Source organism: Wyeomyia smithii, chromosome 1 (assembly GCF_029784165.1).
Source record: "Wyeomyia smithii strain HCP4-BCI-WySm-NY-G18 chromosome 1, ASM2978416v1, whole genome shotgun sequence".
NCBI classification, from domain to species: domain Eukaryota; kingdom Metazoa; phylum Arthropoda; class Insecta; order Diptera; family Culicidae; genus Wyeomyia; species Wyeomyia smithii.
Window position 1 is genome coordinate 163,798,200 of NC_073694.1, and position 16,044 is coordinate 163,814,243.

A 16,044-nucleotide genomic window follows, 5' to 3' on the forward strand; every position below is an offset into this window, starting at 1 on the left:
TTCAGTTCTTAAAATTATTTTAAAAGATGACGACATTAGATTTTGTTGAATTTCTTTCATTTTGCTTGGGCTTTTCATGCGATTGAAATTCTGACAATAGATAAGAATTTCAGTCGCATTCTGTCGAGGAAGCGAAGAAGTGTTAGTCAAGTTATTACTTATGTTAAAATATAATGGTTCTGCCTCAGAAGAGGGCGTCCTTACTTGCGAAAATTTGTACTAAATTTATTTACACTTTCGCGAAGTTGTTGAAGACGGTGCGTGCGTTCATTTGATAAAAAAAAGACGATATGATTGAAGGTCGGCTACTGCTTCGGCTGGCGTGAGTCCATATTCCTGATGGACTTCAATAAAGACGCGTTGGAGTTGTCCTGGAGATGTCGGCAGTCCTTCGGATGCGAGAAGCATTCTTATACTGGTTGGTGTCATTCCTTCTACGCATACAGATGATGGTTGGTCCTTCATGTATGCGAGATATAGGCGTGTAATATGCATTACTTTTGGGTCGCGGAGTCTAGCCTTCAAAAAGCGCTCGTCGCCATTCGATGATTGCTGCGTAAGTCGGACGATTGGTGTACGCATGGGGTCAAGTTCAAATTGGCTGTCTTGCGGTGCTGATTGTATACTGGCGTTACTGGCAGGAGCCGGTGCAGAATTTTCATTGTTAGTTGCATTTTTTTGACGTGGGACACGTCTTTGTTTACTATACAGGGATGCATTCTGTAAAATTGGAAATGAAACGGGCAAATGTTGCGTCAGATTTCAAACGCTAATAACAGCATAACCACATGATGGATAACAATAACCAATATGTTGTTGGATAGATAAAATGTATAACAATTTTGTAATGTGTTAATTATCACTCTAATTTCATTGCTAAGCGGTAAAATTGATAATAATTTCAATAACAAATTTACGCGAATAATGAACCAATTACATGCGAGCATTCCTAGCACAGACGACGTGAATGGACACCATCCGTTCCCTGTGATATTCCCTGTATCAATTTCGAAATAACAATTGACAGAGTCTCCCCGTCCCAATAGGTCAATTTATTTTTGCTTCCATGAGCTTAGACTAATATGATGTCTCGAAGGTAAAAGTTTTCCTAAAAGTTTGAAACAATACCCATCCTTGAACAATCTCTAAACCTGCGTGTTAGGTACTGTAGAACCTAATAAAAACTGATGTCTTGAAAGAAAACATGCCAGTAAAAGCAACAGTACCAGTGGAGTATAGAACCGCAGGTCTCTCGTCGTCTAAGATTACATTGGTACTCTTCTATTCGTACTGCAGCAGTACTATTCGTATTGCAGTGGTACACTTTTGTTCGTACATTTCTATTCGTATGCAATTGAGGAAAAACTACAATGCTGCTGTTGATGGTGATTGAAAGTTTATTTCATAAATATGATTGCCATGAATTACGCAACAAGAATTGAAAATTTTTGCAACGGGTATTTTTTAAATTTCATCTTCGATATTCACTAAATAATCGTGACCGGATAGTATCGAAAGAGTAAATACCTAAATATATACATTTATAGAAGAGTAAGAACCTGCGAATGCTTGTGATTTTTTAGTTTATTTAGTAAGATTCGTACAGGATCTCTTTTCATATTTCAAAATTGTTAGATGATATATTATTATTCTAAGCTTTACCATAATAAACGTATATTTCCTGTCTTCGTAATACAGCGAATGTAGTTGCAGGCAAATGAAAAAATTGTCAAGCAAAAAATAAAAATGTAATTGTGGATTTCTACGATTTTTTGCTGGAACTTGTTAGGAATTTTGTTCAAAATATTTTCTTATGTTTTCCAATTGATGAACCTTTGTAAGGGCTTCCATATTATTTTGAAAGCAATATCCATACTATAGACTTGATTAAGTTAGAGTTAAATAAGACAAAACCATTCATTATGATAACGTGAGCATTATTGGATTTGGTTTTTGAGGATATAGAGATATTTCTGACTTTGACGCATTATGAGAAATTCTTGGTGCTTCTTTAACAAGCACGATATGCTTGTGCCTTGTTAAATACATATTTTTTTGCAAAAAAAAATACTAAAGGCATAATTTCGCCAAATATAAATGATATTTCTTCGAGTGTTGTTGAATATATTCCAAAAATTGATTTCCAGGGGAGGCTGAAAATAAACACATTGATTCTGTCTGCAGACTCTGTATATTTTGTAACAAAAAATCCCCTAATTACACTGTTTAGTCCCACGTCACCATTTCATACAACCCTAGGGCTGTATACCTTGTAGTATTTCTGTCCGATATGGGTTTGATTGGTACATGAATACCAGATATTTATTCCATTTTTTCTTGATGCCATATAATTCAACAGAATCCAAATCATATTATCATATTGATATAAACACTTTCATAACTTTATATCAATATAAACATTGTTTTTCTTCATATCACCTGCTCAGAATAAAACCACTAAGAACACACTCCATTTTAAATGAAAACACATGTGCAGTTCATATGATCAATTTCACATTATCGCTGTTAATGCTCGCGCAGCTTGCTGCGTACGTACGTAAATGTGTCGCATAGTAATTGCTCACTGGGTTCGTCGCTTCAACGTTATGTTTACGAGAAAACTCATTTGTCTCTGAAAAAAAAAAAAAAATGTAAATGGCTAGGGGCACCAAAATTCCCAGGAATTATTAAAATGCTATAATCTTTCTTTTTTCCAGTTTGAGCTTTGGGGTCATACTTGTGTTGACCTGTGTAATCAACGATCACCTTTGGAGGCGTAATGCTTATTTTACTATTACTATTCTAATATAAATGCAGAAATAAAATGCAAAAAGACTCATCCGAAATTTACTTTGCTACGATCATACTTTAAATCGCTGTAGTTTTTTGTTTGGCCTTAATATAGAGTGACACTTCCTGTCATAGAATAGTTCAAAAAAATCGACTCTTTTGAAACCTTCAATTCTCAAAAAAAAATTGTAACTTCTAAGCCGTTAAACCGATTTTGAATCTTTTGGCATTAAAATCAAGGTAATCGATGTGCCTTTCAAGGGAAAATATCAAACGGAACATTAAATAATAATAACCATGCAAAAATGAATCGTTTGTAGGGTGCCCTAGGACACCCTATCGTTTGTTTTTTTTTTTGGATTCTTCAGAAAATTTTGCAAACATCATCAACTTTTCACGGAGGTATGTTTTTTTTTATTTTGAAAATAGAACTTTTCGACGTGGAATTATGTCGTACGGCAATATAAATAGGGATACAAATCAAAAAACCGAAAATATTTGAAAGTGTCACAAAAATTTCGTATGCTTGAAACCCAGTCGGTTTCCAACGGATTTCCCTCATTTTTACAGTATTAGATTGGAAAATTAGCTATGCGTTCACCAAAATGCAAAAAATTGTGATTTTGTGATGCTAACTATTATACTTTAAATTTTAAATTTTGGTGCAACGTGAGAACTAACGAATATATATTAAACAGGACACAAACACTTAAGGTTCTTACAATGTTAAAAAAAACCTTTTTAACCCCGGGCCAGAATGTTGGCTCCAGCGCCGACCCCAAAACCGATGATGGATTTTAGGTTGAAGTGTGATATAACTAATAGCAGCTGCGCTGCAAGTTCATCAAACGTCGGGTAAACACAATTTTCTGGAAAGGTGGGTGCACCTTTCTTCCTTCCTCCACGCTCCAGGCCATAGCGAGCATAGCGATTCCATAGCAAGCAGACCAACCGGCGGACTGCACAGCATCGCTGAACATGTCCAGATGTGTTTGTAATTTTGTTCGGATCTGCAGCGTCTGCCGGCCACTGCTAATAGCTGTGAGTGTGCCGATAGAATGTGTCGTTGCTTCTTGTTTGCTTGCTTTTAATAAGTGTGAAGCGGAGAATATCACGAGAAATACAATAATCCCGTGTCATCGTCAATGGCAATCCAAAATCAACGATTCCCTTCAAGGTTATCGAACAACGTTTCTCTTCAAGGTCACCAATCAATTTTTAAAAATACTACAAGGTATACATGTGTGTTTCAGATGTTCGCACCACCGGTAGAATTGAATATTTTGCTTAACCGCACATATTAAGTTTGCTCTCCGCTCTGCCCTCCGGTAGCTGAGTCAACAAAATATTCTGCAGCATACGATGGTAAATGTTGCTGCCGTATGTAAAACAAAGGTAAGGTGTTCCGTAGTGCCTAGAAGTTGACTCGTATGCTGCGCTCATTTCCTGATGTCGCGTACCTCTAACCGCAATACTCCACTCGCCACCGAGTGACGAACACAAATGAAGCTGAATTTTCTACACGCAGTCATTTATATCGAGTACAGCGTAGATTTTTGCAGCATGGCCACGCAGTCTCGAGAAAGAGAAACGAAACGAAATATGTAGGCGGTGAAACTTATTATGTCCATGTTATTGTTATCTGTGCTCGGGAAGCAAGGCAATAGCGAGGGAAATGTATGGGAAAGTTTGACCTTGAAACTTTTCCCCCTTTTCACCACTAAGCAGTAAAGCCACAATGTTAAATATCATATCAAACAACTATCACATATTTTATCTATCCACCGACACAGAAAATAACTATGATGCATTCAGTTGTTCGCTCGCTTCAATTGTTTGAAATCTCACGCAACATTTGCTAGTTTCATTTTAAATTTTACAAAATGTAATCTAGTATAGAAAACAGAGACGTAGTCCTACGTCAAAAGAGAAATGAAATAGTGATATTCACCCTCACCCCATTAAACTAATCAACCCTAATCGAGTGTATTTTAAAACTTGTAGCCAAAAAAATACTGAAATAAAACAGGTGGTCGTAGTTCTACGTTAACCATGCGGCCGTGATTTATAAACAACTTTTTTAACTATTTTTAATCTATAATGTCCAACATAGCAAAGCAAAGCCTTGGTGCTACATTCCGTATCGGAACTCGACCTTCTTTATTTATTATTATACGCAGACTTCGCAGCCAACTGTTAAGTGTACAGGACAATTGCGGGGCTAGCGCTACGATCCTACTGACACTAACAGTCTCACCAATGTTCAACATAAACAACGTGTATTTCCAGTGGAAACAGCTACTGCAATACGAAAACATCAAACGATAGGCATTTGAACCTTCCAAAATGGCGAAATAAGGTTTGTTACTGCGTTGCAAACACTTTTTAAAACAGAGACTGCGTTGCAGAAACTTTTTTCAATGGAGACGCATGGTGGTTACAGTTATTGTTAAGGTTAAACATTTTAAACTCCAACATAACAAAATATATTTTCGTAAAAATCTGATACAAAATATTATGTAAAATTTTTTGAGGAGGAAAACATCAAAAAACATCAAAAGGCACTCCTAGGTCTTGAAGCCTCCAAGACCAAAAAACGGTTTGTATCATAATTTTCGCATGGTTATTGTTTATCAAAGTATAGTTTGATATTTTCCTTGAAAAGTTCATTAATTATTCGCATTTTCATTTAAAAAAACTGAGATCGGTGAACGGTTCAAGAGTTAAAATTTATTGAAAATTGGAATTTTGGAAGAAAGTTGTAGGGTTTTATGACAGAAAGTATCACTATATGGGTCAAACAAAAAAACGGGTCTAAAATTTTTCGATTAGGAACAAAAATAGCGATTTTGAGTATGATCGGAGCAAACAAGAATTTGGATAGGTCTCATAACACGACAGCTAATAACTAGATTGTCCATTCACGTTTGAAAAGGCTATGTCTGATTCAAGTAACAACAGTACTCGCTAGGTTCTCTGTTATTATCATTTTTAGATGGTAGAAGTACATTAGAAAGATAAATTCACCTCAATTTGTAATTTTTCGTACAGTATTTCCACGAAAACAGCCTGTTGTGTTCAGCTCTTCAATCAATAAGCTGAATGAATATTATACATTCAATCTAGTCGAGAATCCGTCTTTAACTAATGAGGCAGCTCCGGTTCGCTCGAAAAAGATTCAATTAGTGCCTTAGTGCCAGCAGCAAGTTTGGCATTGTTTATAACGTTGCTGCCTGCAATTGTTGTCGAGTGTTAAATGATGAATTTTAATGAAGCTCATTATGTTATCATTATATTGTAAGGATGTTCACCTTTTTTATTCGTTACCGCGTCAGGTGCATGATGCTCAATCTTATCATTGATGTTTTAGCGAGGTGTGTGCAACATAAATACAATTGAGTTACGGATCAAGCAGTGTATTGGACTATTGGGTTAATTAATGTTGGCAAACCACAAACCAACACTTCCTTTTGCACATCACACCAAGCTGTTGACGATATCGCTGTAAATGAAAAGGTTTTGCGTAAAGAAGAAAGAAATAGGAGTATAATGACGGTCATTACTCTGCGCGATTTGTGCCCTCCAAAGATTGTCCCGTCGAAGGAAGTACGATTATGATACTAACCGTACGTGATGATAATACAATTTGGGAAATCCGAACGCACACACATTATGTAGAAGTGTGGATCGTTCAGTTCGATGATTTGGATGTTGCCCCGGTCGGTACTGAACAACATTAGCTCCCCATAGCCGTGCGCACGGGGTGTGCTTTTTGATAAACATTGCAGAGGGTGGTTATTTTTTAAATGTTTTGAAACAATGCTCTTTTAGAGCATTACTTTTGAGTCTAGAAAATTCCTCCACCAGGGGAAAATACGTGTGTAAAGTTTCTGAAATTACTTGTACGAAAAAAAAAGTTATACATACCCCTTTTGTAATCCTGCGCACGGCTATGTAAGACACTGTTGATTTTACGATTTAATTAAGTGCTTCTGATTGCTTTGTGCGCTACGCAAAGGCGAAAAAGAAGAAACATTTGCAGGAATCCTCGAAAAGGTCCTCGAAATGGTCCGGATTAGTTGAGCCTTATTGATCTGTGATAAAATCACAGTCTGACGTTCGAGCTTGGACGTGGTTTATCAGTTCTGCTGCGCTGGTGTTGAATTTGCTTTGGAGAGGCAACAGATGAATTTGCTTGCTGCGCCCTGTTACGTACCGAAGAAGGGTGAAGATAAAAGCTGGGATTTGAGATCGCCGGGCAAACAGGTAAATAATGGGTTAATTTTTCGTGTATATTTTCTGCAAAAAAATGCTACTCACAAGTGTAACGAGTAATACACATCATTGGAATACAGTAGCATGCCAACTAAACGGGCGGCTAATCGTGTATCGTTACAAAGAACGGGACTGCAACATCTGTTAACGAATGCCAACACGAGCATGTTGTGCGAATCGAATTGAGGCATTTTCCGCTTCGTTTATTACATATTTTAGTTTTGGTCCCACTTGTTGATGGTTATCTAGCGCTGTTTAACGAGCCATTCTATGGAACAGCAGTAGCGGAAAACCACGGACGGCCGCTGCTGCTGATTTTTAATGCAGCATGCAACTTGTCTTCTTGTCAGCTGTTTACAACCGGATAGTTATTGCTTGGTTTTCCTTTTGCAACGTCTGGCTAAGTACCTACTGCTTTGCTGCGTTCGAATAGACGCCGTTATTCACGCCCTACTTTGCATTCGCTTCGGGAAAGAATATCGCAGGATGATAGCGAAGGCATCGGGTGTAACTTTTTTTTTATCACACAGAAATTCACCAACCACCAACCACTGCCCTCAGTAGCAGCTTGCAGCAGCATGGCGAGTACAGAAAATTGACAACATTCGACACTAATGGAGCAGCTGGGTCACCGGTGACTACCGCGTATTCCAAGATAAAAATGACACCCGCAGCTGCCGACAGTTTAATTGTACGTGACGTTACGCATACGTACACACTGAAGGGTCCGCTTCGGTACATTAACGGCATGATTGATGGGTCGCCTTTCACGGCAAGAGTATGTGAAATTGAATCTCATACGCATTCTTTCTTGACAGATAGAAGAACTTAACATTCAAAGGTAAAATGGTAGTAGGCGGCATCTACTGGCTAACATATTAGCGAAACTTTGTTGATGTTCTACGCATGCTGTAATCAAATAGCAGGCGCGGGAAGCAGTAACCTTTTTTTACTACACAAGGAGGCAGATGGAGCGTCACTTAGCGACAATAAGTAACTTATCTGGCCTCTCTAGGTGAATGAATATCATAATTTGTAAGTAATATTTAGATCGTTCGTTGGAATGAAATGAAGTGTCTTGGAGTAGTTCCTGGTGACGGGTTGACTTTCAAACCTCACATTGTTAATGTCTTAAAAAAGGTCAAAAAGGCAGATTGTTTAATGATTGAATTAGGTCGTTGTTGCTGTAAAATTTAGCATTTTTAATCAATCATTTCACTACATATACCTATATTTCTTTTTTTCCTGGTGAACAATAACTATAATTAAATATATTTAAAATTACAATATAAATTAGAAAGATTGAATTCAATAGTATAACGATGGTAGTAATAACTAGGGATAACGTTTTAATATGTTGGCTTCACTTTGGAACATTCTAGCACTTTCTACTTGATCAATCTACGTTTCATCTAGCTTCAAAAAAGTTTCGTTGCGTATGACTTGTGATTTGATGACGATGATAGCTAAGTAATGGAACCTTAAAAAAGGGCTGATATTGAAAAACTTCTTTCATATTTTACTCGATATTATCTCCCTCTTCGTTTGATAGTATCCTTAACAAAGGGATTTATTGCATAAAGCAGAAAGTTGATGCTCACAAACACGGCTACTTTTGACAGCAATTAGGTATTGCACAATTTTTCTTATGCTAAAATAACTGGATTGAGCCCAACGTTTATAGGTACATAAGGCGGTTCAGTGAAACATCGCATTAAGTAGTTGAAAATCGTGGAATCGATCATTTGGGTTGTATTTGGTAATCATATTCAAGGCTTCTAATTTTCACCTCTTTGCATTAACATTCTTTCTTCACCATCGTGTATGAAAACAATACCTTTGCAGAAGCAAGTCAATGTGATAGGCTTGCTATTACGGATACAATTTCGTATAACACCTTCCAACTCGGGTTTATATGCAATCAGCTGCGATGTGTTTTCGTTTGTTTTCTCTACGACTTTTTCAGGCCACCTTCATATGAAGTGGTCCCCGTGGCTCTGTGGTTAGCGATGTCGGTCGGCTAGCTCTCCCACACGGTTGTGATGTCGGGTTCGATTCCCGATCGAGTCAAGGAACTTTTCGAGCTGGAAATTTTCTCGACTCAGCACTGGGGCACGGTGTATACTTATCCTACACATGCAAAATGTGCCAAAAACAATATCGATAACGAATTCTCTCAACTATAATCTAGTTGATCGGGACCGCTATTAGCCCCAAGGCTAAGCGTGCGATATTGTTTTGTTCATATGAAGTGTTTTAACGATACGGGCGATGGACACATGTTGAATTAATGCAATGAGGGACAATATCATTGAATAATGCAGTAAACACATGTCATCGCAATTCAATTTTTAGATATGTGTTGTTACGCAGGATTCAAACTAAAATTCAAATTGAGTGTGAATTCAAGCAAGTGCGACAGTGCAGTGCTGTGATCTGTTAGAGGTTCTGTGCAAGCGAAAAATAGATGCACGAGCAAGTTTTAAAACTCACTTGGATGTGGGTGCAAAATCACACTGCCTACACTTATAGCAAATTTCTTTATTCCACTGTGTGCGGGCAAAACTGCCGAGGAATAATAAAACGTCATCGCCATTTAAGACGCAAGTGAGAAAGAGATGCCAGATAATTGTTTACGAACTTAGCACGTGCGGTGGTGGGTTGAAGCTGACAAAATTTACAGTGCGCTTCGGGCAGCAAGCCAGGTCAAAACTGGGTCAAAATCGAGCGAATAAAGAAGGGTTTTGACAGCAGTTAGTGCGCATCCAGGTCAAAACGAGGTGAGCTGGTGGAATAAAGAAATTCGCTATTAGGGTGGCAGCGAAAAGGGTCATGTCAAATTTCGAAAACCGACCATGTACATTTTGTTAATTGGTCCAAAAAAAAAATGATCTGTGCAAAATTTCAGCTCAACCGGAAATGAATTAGGGGTGCCTCAAAGCGCTCAAAGTAGTGATTTTTTTGACCCTTCGAAAATCTATCAAGGGGGGAGTACAGGTCGGACTCGATTATCCGGAACATCAAAAATTTTTTCATTCCGGATAATCGAATCACACCAAAAATACTGAAATTTTGTGATTAACGAACATAAAATAAATATTTCTTTTCTTTATTTTACTTGTATGATGCAGTGGCGTAACCAGAAGTTACTTCTGAGGCGAAGGGGGTAAAATCTTGAGAAGCAAAATAAATAAATTGGACATTGATTATTTTCACTCAGTTCGAACATGTCCCAAACATGCTGGAAGTGACTTAAATGGTAACAAATATGCCAGAAGGGATGGTAAAGGCAAAATTTCGGAATAAAAACTGGAAACGGACACCAAAAAAATAAAATTCCGGATAATAGAATTCCGGATAATCAAGTTTCCGGATAATCGAATCCGACTTGTACATGAAATTGGGAAAATCGAAACTTTGTTTTCGAAGCCAAATGACCTGAAAATGCATAAAAGGTCGAGATCTGGTGTTATTTCGAAAATACTACAAGGTATACAGCCCTAGGGTTTTATGAATTGGTGACGGGGGACTAAATACTGTAATTTGGGGATTTTTGTTACAAAATGTACAAAGTCTGCAGACAGAATCAATGTGTTTGCTCAGCGACTGTACGTATTTTTATTTTCAGCCTCCCCTGGAAATCGATTTTTGAAATATATTCAACAACACTCGAAACAATATCGTTTGTATTTGACGATATTATGCCTGTAGTATTTTTCGTGCAAACAACATGTATTTGACAAAGCACAAGCATATCGTGCTTGTTGAAAAAGCACCAATAATCAGAGCTAACTCTATATCCTCAAAAACCAATTTTTATAATATTTATGTTATCATAACGAATAGTTTTGTCTTATTTAACTCTGATTAAATCAAATCTATAATATTGATACTGCTTTCAAGACAATATGGAGCCCTTACAAAGGTTCATTAATTAGCAAACATAAGAAGATATGTTAAACAAAATTATTAACAAGTTCCAGCAAAAAATCGTGGCAATCAACAATTAATTTTTGTTTTTTGCTTGACAATTTTTTTCATTTGCCTACAACTACATTCGCTGTAATGACGAAGACAGCTAATATACGTTTATTATGGTAAAGCTTAGAATAATAATATATCATCTAACAATTTTGAAATGTAAATAAGATTCTGAATGACTTTTAGGGAATAAACCAAAAATTCACAAGCATTCGCAGACTCTTACTCTTCTATGAATGTGTATATTTGGGAATTTACTCTTTCGATACTATCCGGTCACGATTATTTAGTGGATATCGAAGATGAAATAAAATAAATATCCATTGCAAAAATTTACAATTCTTGTTGAGTAATTTATGGTAACCATATTTATGAGATAAACTTTCAATCACCATCAGCAGCTGCATTGCAGCTTTTACTCGATTGCACACGAATAGAAATGTACGCACAAAAGTGTACCACTGCAATACGAATAGTACCGCTGCAGTACGAATAATACCGCTGCAGTACGAATAGAAGTGTACCCAGAGCCGGATTTTTGGGGGGGCCCAGGGGGCCCGGGCCCCGGGCCCCCACATTTTTAGGGCCCCCACAAATCGACAAAAAGATTTTTCTTTTTAAAAATGAGATTTAATCAAAAGTTCGATTTACAGTAAGAAAATTTGAACAGACCACAATCACAACTACATCCATAAGAGTTCACCTTGGATTCTCTTGGAATGACACACATTAACACACCATTTGAATCGAACCAGCGCGCATTAAACGCCTAGAGTTTAAGTTTAGCCGACTGTCACTAAAAGCGCCAATCGAACTGTCAAAACTCGTTCCAATCGAACATCAGCAATGTTAAAACTATGATGAAAAAACTGTTGACTGTTTGATTGGAACTTTTCAGTGACAGTCGGCCAAACTTTAACTCTAGAGCTTTAGCGCGCATGGGAGGTAAAGCAAAGAAAGAAAATAATCCACAAGTTTTTTTAATGCATTGCTTTTGCTTACTTGTCCGAATCAGGGATACCAGATGTGCTTTTCAAATGCAGACTTTCTGAGCTCGTGTGCATATTTTATTGACCTGCAGATGTGTGTAGTTTTTTCCTAGTTTCTATTATTGTCAGAGTCGTCTTATATTTGCGCCGTCTTTCTCAAATTGTGTGCAAATTTTTGCCTGTGTTTCGCATTTTTTTTTCAAAGTGCGGTAGTTTTTTTTCAGGTATCAAGAAAAAAACTTGAAGACGAAACTTATTAAAAATAGGTTGCGTGCGACTGTGAAGAATGAAAGGCAGTCAAACTTAGCATTATTAAGTTTCGAGTACGAGTATACTGAAGAAGATGAATGTTGATTATTTAATTAATAAGTTTTCTGCAAAAAAACTCGTAAAGCATAGTTTACAGTTCCAAGCGAAGTGAAAAATTTGACAAGTGAAAAAGCGTAAATTTTCGCTTGCGAAATCTGTCGCGAAAACCCGTTTGTGGAACACGCAGGTATTTCACCACCCTGCAGTTTACAGTTTAAGTGGAGTGAAACTCACGAGTTTACATTCCGAGCGAAGTGAAAATTGGCTGAAACTGACAGAATAGAAACGCACGCAAGTTTTCGCTTGCTGCTCCTTTTTTCACTAGCGCTTGCATGCGTGAAAGAAATAAACCCAAGTGAAAAAGATGAGATCCACAACCATCGATTTCGCTGGATCGAATTTGTTTACAGTTCCAAGCGAAGTGAAATTTTTTGCAGGTGGCATTTTTCACGAGCGTGAAAACATGAACATGTTGTATGAGATTTTCACTTCACTTGGAACTCTAAATAGAGCTTAAGAAAAAATTCTAACAAATTTTTGGTAATTTTTCAATAGCAAATAAATGCTTTTAACTCGTACGATGAAAAACAGTTTTGTTTTAATTTGGGCCCCCCACTATAACTGGGCCCCGGGCCCCCACAATCGGAAATCCGGCCCTGAGTGTACCGCTGCAATCATAGACGACGAAAGACCTGCGGCTCTTTACCCCACTGGTACTGTTGCTTTTACCGGCATATTTTCTTTCAAGACATCAGTTTGTATTAGGTTCTGAAAGCAGGTTTAGAAGTTGTTCAAGAATGGGGGTTGTTTCAAACTTTTCGGAAAACCTTTACCTTCGAGACATCAAATTAGTCTAGGTTCATTGAAGCATTAAGCAAAAATAAGTTGACCTATTGGGACGGGGAGACTCTGTCAGTTTTTATTTCGATATTGATACAGAGAATATCACAGGGAACGGATGGTGTCCATTCACGTCGTCTGTGCTAGGAATGCTCGCATGTAATTGGTTTATTGTTCGCGTAAACTTATCATTGAAACTTTTTATCAATTTTACCGCTTAGCAATGAAATCAGAGTGATAACTAGCATATTACAAAATTGTTATACATTTTATCTATCCAACAACATATTGGTTATTGTTATCCATCATGTGGTTATGCTGTTATTAACGTTTGAAATCTGACGCAACATTTGCCAGTTTCATTTCCAATTTCACAGAATGCATCCCGGTATAGTAAACAAAGACGTAGGCCCACGTCAAAAAAAAAATTTTGGTCGAAAATCGAGCTTCTGGGACTTGGCGTTTTCTGGGCAACCGAAGGCTTAACATGAAATATTTCAGAACTGTTTTCTAAAGTGATTCCCAACAACTGGTTCCAAACCAGATGTTAATTATTTTCCGATGTTTGTTACTTAAACTTGATTTTCATTTGGGTGGTTCATATATTGAAACAAATTCATGTACTCCCCTCTTAGATTAAAGATTTTTTAATGGATCATGGTTTGATAATACTTCCTAACCTATGAGATATCTAATTCACAAATTATGTATTTTTTTTAATTTTGTGTAATATTTTCACTTAGGTACTCCCAAAACTTCTGTACTCTGAAGAAAACACGTAATTATATAATTTCTATCGAGGAAAAATTTGTAAGAAATTAATTCTAGTGAACTCATAAAATTGTCACAATAAAACCTGTAATTCAGACAAATTTCATAAAAACTCGTAGAACTCTGAAGCTTGGAGAGTTAGAAATTTTGTAAATTCTGTAAAGTTTCATAGAATTTAGAGATCTACAACTTTGTTGAAAACCGCAAAGTTCTAGCGCGTAAGGGAAAAAAGTTGGCATCGCAACGTCACCTACGCGGCTAAATTCCGAACTAATTCAAACATCCAAAATGAAGCCTAACTATTCCAAGGAACTTTGTAGAAGTTCGGAAACCGATTGGTCAAACCCTGAGACTGCTAATAACTTCGTTCCGCTAGATTCAATTCCTGGCCCAGTGTACACTGGCGACAGCTTATCAGTTTTCGTTCGTGAGCTCAGTGCGTAACAAAAATTCGATTCGAAATAATTTTTATTCTCGGCGTAAACAAATTAAACTACCAAACACCAAAGCGAAGTTTGCACAAATTCAAAAAAATCCTCGCACAAGATTTTATCTCTGTGTAATAACAGAAAAAATTGTAATAAATAAGATAATAGGGCGAAATATTGTTTTTTCCTATCAAATCAGCCAAGTCTGGACTATGAAAGATCGAAAAATAATGATTTAGTGTGATTTTTTTCGGATGTTTAGAGCAAAGTTAAGTGTTCGGGTATTTTGGCTGTTGATTATGGTATACAGTGCCGTTTCGGTTTAATCACGTTAAAAAAAAACACCTTTCGGTAAGTCTAACGATTCAAGGAAAAGATGGAGTTTAGTATTTTTTGTTCAATAGCATTGAATTCTAACGAACAATACTAAGTCTCCAAGTCCACAGTTGCGTTGGATTCACGGAAGGATGTTTTTTTGACCGTGATAAAATTGAAACAACACTGTTTTCGAATATGTATTCTGCATATCGTGGATGCAAATATAGTGAATATTACGCTGTTGGCAGCTGGGAACGTGGACGCTCTCTCTAATTTTCTTAAACCTAAACTCACGTTTAAACGGGCCAGCATTTTTTTGGCACAGTTTATCCCCATAAAATTTACCATCTTTTGACGATTTTGGTTGATGATAGTATTAGGGTATAAACACAACGTCAAAATGTGCTTGGAAAATCTCCTTTCCGAAGGACTAAAAACAAAATTAATAGACCATAAACAAACTAAAAACAACAATTTTTTTTCTCTATAGTTTGGGCCCTAATGAACCTGCAAACAATATAAAAGAATGGGGTTTCAGGAAAAATTAAATAACTAGACATGTTTTTTCGATTTTTTTTTCGCATGGAGTCCAGTTGAAAATTGCTTAATTTGAAATCTAAGTATACTCATTTACCGAAAAATGCAATTTCTTTTTTCAAATGCAAAAACAATATATCTGGCAACACTGTCGCTCAAAATTGATATTATTTGGAATACTCAACTAGTTTTCTTCAAAATCCATGTATCAATTTATTTGTAGACATCATGCATTTTAAGCTAAAATGGAAAGAATACAAGACTTTTGTCGAAAAATTGTCTCCCGTGGCGAGGAGATGACCGATCAGCACCGAAATTGGGATTTTTGCATTACGATCTTAAATCAATCATTTCATCCATCAACCATTTATATCCGTGCTTGTGTGTGAGGTTCTACCCTTTCGTTTAAAGCTTACTATTGCTCTACTGTACCAAACCTCTTTCCATTCTATCAATATCGCCAAATTAAAATTCCCTGGAGAGAGACTTTATCTAACGTTCCTCTTTCACGAGGTTTATTCTAGGCGGGATTTGTTATGTTGAAAGGAACGAGTCTTATCGAAACCTTGTTTTTCGTGGCAATATCGCTAATTATAATTCCCTGGAAAGGAATAATATTCCTCTAGACATTATTATTATTATTCATTTTATTCAACACCCAATAATATCCTTCATAATAATAGCTAAAATTAACACAAAACACTTTTACAACTATGTTTGTTCGCTTCGCGAAACACATTAAAATTAAAAACATGGTAAAAGCTATTAAACATTCGAGACATATTACGCATTGGCTCATGACGGCC

General features: G+C 36.8%; 1 protein-coding gene across 2 annotated transcripts in view; it reads left to right on the plus strand.

Annotated features, from left to right (window-relative positions):
* The window catches only part of LOC129717165 (helicostatins), an 85,034-nt gene that overhangs the window by 24,911 nt on the left and 44,079 nt on the right, over window positions 1-16,044 (plus strand). The gene's annotated exons all lie outside the window — the stretch shown is intronic.